At 38.9% G+C, this 8,192-nt stretch overlaps 1 long non-coding RNA gene across 1 annotated transcript; it reads right to left on the bottom strand.

Annotated features, from left to right (window-relative positions):
• Positions 1 to 952: 952 nt before the first annotated feature.
• LOC144036307 (uncharacterized) lies at positions 953 to 7,573 on the bottom strand. The gene is made up of 2 exons (XR_013288623.1): positions 3,077 to 7,573; positions 953 to 2,293 (listed from the first exon to the last, which is right to left on the bottom strand). It is a non-coding gene; the product is annotated as an uncharacterized LOC144036307 (long non-coding RNA).
• Between the last annotated feature and the right edge of the window lie 619 nt (positions 7,574 to 8,192).

Here is an 8,192-nt window from a genome sequence, read left to right as displayed (position 1 = left end):
ACACCTAGGGACAATTTGGAGTGTTCAATTAACCTGCCATGCATGTTTTTGGAATGTGGGAGGAAACCGGAGTACCCGGTGAAAACCCACGCAAGCACGGGGAGAACATGCAAACTACACCCAGGAAGGCCGAAGCCCGGACTCGATCTCACGTCCTCTGCACTGGGAGGCGGACGTGCTAACCAGTCAGCCACCGTGCTGCCCCGGATGTTGGTATTAAAACCAATTAAATATGGAGAGAATTATGTCTGAAATTCTGTGTATCCCATCAGTAAAGTCCATGAAATTAAAAGCATTTCATCAATGTTTGTGGTATTAAGAGTAAGAAAAGGTCATTTTATTGCACAGGATGATTAATTATTGCTTGTGGCATCCAGTGCAATTAAAGTCCAAACCTTAAAATATTCGCTGGTTGTATGGTCTTTGAAAAGAAATGTACACCGTATGGGTTATTTTAAAATGTCAGTTGTGTTGGTGGAAATGTGAATTCCAGAATTATTCTTCATTAATGTAGCAAATTAATTGATGTCTATTGGTCTAGCCAAGACCAAGACAGAACAAAAAAAATTAATTATCATAATTTGCCCAAAATATAATAATTTATTATGTAATATGGTATAATAGAGTGGACTAAATGTTATTATCTAACTGGATAGAAGTATCATTAATGTTTTGCAAACTTTAGAATATTATGCTATGTTTACAATCATCATTAGGGCTGTACACGAATCAATGGTGATTCTGTTAAATTAAAAGCCCTTAAAAATGAATGCGAAATAATAATTTTCAGATTCAAGTGAGAATAAATCTGCATATTGTTGTGTGTACTAATTTCACAAGAATGTATAATAACAATGCGTGTGACCTATTTACGTATGTGGATAGTGAAGGAATTTATGATTACTATTTTAAGTGTAATCTTTGCGTGTTCAAAATGATTGTATCCGAGATCTGATGAACAAGGTTCCTTGCAAGGATTTATTTAAAAGCTTCCAAAGACACCGTTAAGACGCCACGTCTGAATGCAACGTGATGACCCCAAGTGTGTGACAATTTACAGAACATCAACTCATTTATACAAAAAAGATAAAAGGTTCCTCCTCCCGGCTCTTGATTGAACAAAGGGCAGACATGTCATCTCCTAGTGAACAAATGTGTAATGTTGTTAGTAAGCAGACGTTTACATACAGACATGTTGATTCCAGGTTGGCCAAAGGTGTAATCTTATTAGTAAACAGACATTTACATACAGTTCCCCTTCTTGACTGGGGGAACAAATGCAATTAGGATCTAACCCCAGACTTTTAGACTCCAATGCCAAAAGGCTTTAAATAACATCATGCACATTCCTATCTTCAATAGCTTTGAGGGTGAGAGGATAAAATAGAGTTCACAAAATCATTATTCCACTGTATTCTATTAAACACTCATGATTATATCACATTGATATGCCTATAAGTAAATTAATAAACAGTAAAACATCAAATTGAAAATATTAAATGTCTTCAGTCCTACCATTGAACTTCTATAAGTTCAAAAACCGGACATTTAATCCCACAATAGTCTAGAGAGAAAGTCCAGCGCGAATCTTGATCGTCGCAAAATGAAGCAATGTTTGTGTGTGGAGTTTAGAAATAAGAATAGCAGGTGAGAGAGAGAGAGAAATAGATAGAGGGGCTTAGCAGTCAAAATTCAGTTTGATTCATTAAAAAATTCAGTGGAAGGGGCATAATAAATGTGAGGCATAACACTATGTGATGTGGTTAAGTGTCACGACGCAATAGCAGATGTGTCCGTCCCTCGAAGCCATCTCCTGATGAAGGTCTTGTTGAATGAAAAGTGCGTTCGACAGTTGGTCAATTTTTTTAAAAAGAGGCGTTTGTCAGCCTTTTTCCGAACCCTGGCTCACTGCCAGAGATCGCAGGAAAGGTCACGGGACTTCATTCCCAGTGTGACTCTTTCCTTGTGAATTGATGAAAAGGGGATTTGAGTGATTTCCCCCTTTCAAACAGCAGATTGACATTTGATCAGCTTTTCCAACTGTGTCAATCCGTGCCCAGGGAAAAGGCACTCCAATGAATCTTCTTTCCTCTGCGTCCTTGGGCAGCTTGTCAGGTAGACACTGGAACCGGGTGTGGTGGGATCCGTTAGATGGCTCCAATTGGTGTGGGCGCAGATCAGCAGCTTAGTCAACCCCCTCAGTCGGAGTCAATTGATGTGATTTGATGAGCCTGGGACCTCTTGGCTCACATGTGGTGGATGTGGCCCCCACCATTATGATCAGCAAACCAATCTGTGTGCAAAATCATTTTCATTTAGTCACTCATAACATACATAGTCTTCATTCTTTACTTTGAAAAGAGCACCTGGTTCTTTAGCAAATGTTAATTGTTTAAGTTCTGTAGGTCCTGAAACATGCTGTTGGACACGGAAAAAGTTATTTTTGTTGTGGCATTCAAACAGAATCCGTTTAATGACATTTGTACATTCAATGGCATAATAATGAAAGTCTTGTTGCCATTGAAACTTTATGAGGCCAATTGTTTAATATTTCTATTTTTCTTTAATGTCCTTGAGATCAGAGATAATATACTAAATCAAATATGTTTTAATCTCAATGCCTTTTCTATATCTTATGAAGTTTTGTTTTTTCAAGTGGGTTTGTCTGATCCAATCTTCCTAGGAAACCCTTATGATGGTAGATAATGATTAATCAAATATTTTACCATGATATTTACTGTTGTAGATTTTAGCATAAATGTGCTCTTTGTCGTACATCAAATTTCTGTATTTTTAACGCTGGTTTCTTATTATAGCAGTGTAAATCATTTAAAAACAACATCATCTTAACTCAGAACTATTCATGTCCGGCCGGGCCATGAACAGTCTGAGAAGAGATTCATATATACTTATACCTTTAATAAACACTGCAGTCTGCAGTCCAGTCATTTTTACAACTTGTCTCATGAAAAAATGTCACCCAGGTGTGTCAATGTTCCTTCCACACCTAAATGGCATATTCCATGGGCTCTAGAAATTATACTTTTCAATCGTTTCTGAGATGGAACATACTTACCGTATTTCTGCTATAAGGGTCGTCTTTTGTCATCTTTGTAGAACTTACGTTTCCTCCAAGTCAAATCCTCCCCATTCGCTGCCTGTAAATTCCTCACACCAAACTTCATTCTCACATCAGACTTCCTTTTGATACACAGACAGACCAGTCATTCTCACATCAGACAGACCAGTCATTCTCACATCAGACAGACCAATCATTCTCACATCAGACTTCCTTTTCAACAAACTCAGACAGACCAATCATTCCCCCATCTGATAAAGATCAATTTTGATCATTTCAGACCTGAATGTGAAAACTGCAGCCACTTCCAAATTGCTGCTTCAAAGAGGAAAAACAGACACCTTGTGTCCTGTAGATTAAAAAACAACCAAATTGTGACAATTTGGCCAACACCAGAACTATAAAAAGATCTCCAGCTGAGCTAGCCAGGAGCCATAAAAACAAAAGCCTTTGAGGCAAGAGTTTGTAATGTAAATTTGAATCCTGTAGATTAGAAAAACAACCAACTTAAGCAGATGTAAATTAAGATACTGCAGCGGAGGACTTTTAGGGTCAGGAAGAGATGAGAAAAAGATTTAAAATAACCCCATTAATCTATTGCAGGTCACGAATCTTCCAAATATCTGCCATCTCAACTAATAAAAGAAATGAGTTATAATCAGAAAAACAAAACAAAATCCCTACTTTACACCAACCAAAAAGTATTCTTAAAATGCTAACTAACCTCACCTCTTCTACAGAGTAGTGGGGGCTTTGTAAAAACACAGCAGGGAACTTTGCCTTTGTGCATTCCCCGTGGAATCCAAAGATCAGTGCTGTTGAGCTTAATCAAAATTAAAAATTTAACCAGCAAATTCGCCGTAAGTGTTCCATATCTGAGTCCACTCTGAGAAGCCAAAGTTATAAAAGAGAAATGGAAAAAAATAGAAGGCCAAATTCAACAAGCATCAAACAACGGAAAATATAGTATTTAAAGATTAAAATAAATTTTATACTACCCTAATTCACATAAGCTGTTCTCAATTTCCGAAACTGTGTTGCTATAGATCACATCTCCTTTCTGACATAGTACAGAGTGCAAATGTCTACAAACAGAATACAACATACGACCTCAGGCACCAAACTCAGATGATTCCAGAACTTTGAGTCCACAACTGTAGTTCATATTCCTTCCTGTCCTTGTCGATAGCAGTTTATGCAGGGCATAGTTCAAAGCGGGCACTGGGCTTTGTGCACTGGAGTTCTCAGGAAAAGTTCATCATGGCAGAATCGATGATAATCCTGTCTGCTCAAAAAATTGCTGGACATTATGCTCAAACAATGCATAAGAGTCATTGAACAGTCACAGGACGAGCGGATTTACAGTGTACCATCCTTTTCGCAGTCCGTGTGGTCACTTCCCCCCCGAAAGTGACCATTGTTCAGTTCGCCGTCCACTCTGAACATCAAGCATAGCAGGAGAATGCTGTTCATTCCATTTCCAGCACTTTTTGGTTGAGTCACCCAAGTGAAACACCTTTCAGTCAAAGATTGAACCTGCTTGAAACATTTATACACTCGGAACAGACAGAGGGAGATGAGATCATAGCAAGAGAACACTGCTTGTTGTCATTCAATTTCCAAGAAAAAATAAAATAAAAAATTCCCCCAAAATATTTTGTTTTTCAAACCCCTAATCTATTCATTTTGTGGTTTTATTTGAATTTGATCACTACACTATAGCAAGTAGTAGTACTATATTTACGCATATGTCTACCATAGACATCTTCATTACGTGTTACCTCAAATTTAAGAAAATGTGACAGCTGTCAGTCACCCTTGCCACTTGGATCGAAGTCCTTTCCAGACTTCTAGAATGGGACTCAGATAAAGACAAAGGTTAAATCATTTTCACACCTATGAATAAGTTATCAGAGATGCAGGGGAAATATAAAAATCAAAAATGAAAAGTCTATTTCAATTAAAATTTGGTTTTATTACTTATTCAACTATATTAAAAGTTGGTTTTATTACTCATTCAACTATAAAAAACACAGATCTGATTTTAACAATTTGATTTTACCAGATTAGTATTAGAAGACCCCTGCTATTCACACACACAACAGACTACAAGTCTCCCAAATGGAGACAATGGGAGAGAGAACTAAACTTATCACACCCCCTTTCCTTTTTATTTAGTTTGATTTAATTTTAACAGACAACAGTACAAATCACCACCTTCTTAAAACAGCAGCTCACGGCCCCCATCCTCACAGACCTTTAGTCCCTAATCAAGCGTGGGGGGAAGAGCTTTAAAAATTGGCACAGACAAAGGCAGAATTCTCCCCTACTTTCAAAATATGCAGATTTCCTGCTTACCATTCTTTTTCACCCTTTTTTGAGGACAAAGAATTTTGGAGGGAAAAAATTACTTTCCACCCATCTTTTCTTTCTTTCCTACACTTAAAATCACTGTCTCAAACAAACTTACACTTCCATTCACTTAACTTCTGCACTTTTCTCATCTCCACAAAGGCAGTGAGGAGAAACAGACCAAACGGCCATTTTGATTTCTAAAATCTCGCTAGAACATCACACAACACACCTTTCCCATTGTCAGAGTCACACAAACAGTCACAAACTCCCTGCAGGCACACAAACAAGGAAAAAATCACACAATCCACACATGCTCCAAACATTTCACCAACTGGGCTCAACAAACACTCACACACAACACAAACTCCTCAACTTAATTCAGTGGCGTCTCAGTTGTTGAACCACAGACGAACACAAACCTCTCTGAAGTGCGCACTCATTTGTAAAATACACCGTTTATTCGTCTAATAATAACTTCACCACGTACTTATAGCTCAAATGTCGACTTATTCGCGCACAATCCATCGCAACGTTACGGCTGCGACACAGACACGTCGCGCACAATTTAAAACAAACAACGAAAAACCGCGTGGCCACAACACACCATGGAGCTTAACAAACAAACAAACGCGTTCACTCAACAATTCATTTCTAAGCCAAGAGCTCTCGCTTGGTTCAAATTTTCCCCCCGGGTCATCTTTCACAGTCAACACTTCATCCAATTTATGTTCCAATTTCTTAACAGATGCGGCTGCCCGCAGCTAACTCATCCTTAGCCTTAAAAACAGATTCGCACGGTAGCATCTTACCAAAAACTCATCTCCTGCGCAAAACACGTACGCTGTCAGAGCCGCTAGCTTAGCATCAGTTTCCTCATTCTCAAAATCACTTAACACCGCCATCTGCGCAACTTTCACAGAGCTATCCAACGCTAACATTCTAGCACAAACCAACATTTGGCTCACGACCCCACACCGCCTAACTTTTCTTCCATTCGAAGAAACTTATAGAAGTGTTTTTCACGGAGGTAATCAGCGTCTGGCGCTGTTAACACAATCAAATTCCACAAACACACCACATTTTACAACGGTGAGAATCAACCACTATCACAATTCGTGCGCATTCATACATTTAAAAGAGTTTCATACTTACGTTGACGCTGTGGTGGAAATGCGTCCAGCATCATGAACTCACTGTTCGCTTAGCGACCAATTCTGACTCTCGACCGGAAGTCTATGCAAACCTCCATAGTTACGGTCGAATTTTTTCGTCCATAATATGTAGTAATTAGTCGTTTTTAATATTTATAAAGTCAGTGACGTCTCACTTATGATACTACGATATAACAGATCAAAAGTATTCTCATTAATCCCCCCAAAAAAATATTTTTCTTTTTTTTTTTTCAGACAAACACAAACAAGACGAAAACGAAACAGATATTAAATACCTTTTGCGCGACTTCAATAAATATATCCTGAATCTTCACGGACTTACTTCTCACACAGCAGTAATTCCTATATTCGCCGTGGAAATTCAATATCATATGCCGTCTCAAACGGCGGAGCGCTCCTTTCAGCTAAACAAAATTATCCAAAAACAATAAATATCGCGATCTCTCGATTTCTTAGCAATAGCATTTATAAATAATAAAAGCTATGCGTCAACCTGTAGCCCGGAAAAAATACTGCTTTAAGACGATCACAAAGCAGTCTCTTGGCTCCTTCGCAGCGAAAAGTTGTTTCCAACTCTACATGTACTTAACAATTGCCTCAGAAATGCAGGGACTTACAATCTCTAAGATTCCTTCAGAACGAGACTGCCGTGTGTTTTCTGTAATTTTTAATAAAACGCCTGCTTCAGCCCGTTTGCAACAATCCGGCTTAATTGTGCACCATCATCGTAACGTTACGTACCTCATCTGCGCATGTGTCTACCTGCTGAACAAATCTATTCAAGAATCTAACGGTTTCTTAACAGCGGCGTAAGTCTGCTGCGTCTACCTGTGCCTCTTAGTACCAAATTTATAACAGCGGCGTACGTACGCTGTGTCAATTTATACTTCTTAATATCAAATTTATTCAAGAATCTCTCGACTTCTTAGCAGCGGCGCAACCCGCTGCGTCTGCCTGTGTTTCCCTTTCAGCGTGACAACCAACGTAACGACACTTCCGTAAACAATGCTGTCGTCACCACGTACGTGTACAGTTCGAACACCGTAGTAAAATCCGAAATCAGGGACTTCGTGTCCAACACAACGACCTCAAATTTTACTAACACCTTTTCACACAGATCTCATCACAATGTAATTTTTCAAGACGAATACCAGCTGCAGCGACTCGAAACAGACACAAGTCCTCAAACGTGGATAAATGTCCACTCACCGTAATTAATTAGGCGCCTGGAATTGCATCCGTCCGTGAACGCCACAGCTCGCAACGTCGCTCGTCGGGGTCACCAAAATGAAGGAATTTATGATTACTATTTTAAGTGTAATCTTTGCGTGTTCAAAATGATTGTATCCGAGATCTGATGAACAAGGTTCCTTGCAAGGATTTATTTAAAAGCTTCCAAAGACACCGTTAAGACGCCACGTCTGAATGCAACGTGATGACCCCAAGTGTGTGACAATTTACAGAACATCGACTCATTTATACAAAAAAGATAAAAGGTTCCTCCTCCCGGCTCTTGATTGAACAAAGGGCAGACATGTCATCTCCTAGTGAACAAATGTGTAATGTTGTTAGTAAGCAGACGTTTA

Source organism: Vanacampus margaritifer, chromosome 16 (assembly GCF_051991255.1).
Source record: "Vanacampus margaritifer isolate UIUO_Vmar chromosome 16, RoL_Vmar_1.0, whole genome shotgun sequence".
Lineage (NCBI taxonomy): Eukaryota > Metazoa > Chordata > Actinopteri > Syngnathiformes > Syngnathidae > Vanacampus > Vanacampus margaritifer.
The sequence above is the reverse complement of the archived record's forward strand: the minus strand, read 5'-3'. Positions and strand labels throughout refer to the sequence as shown.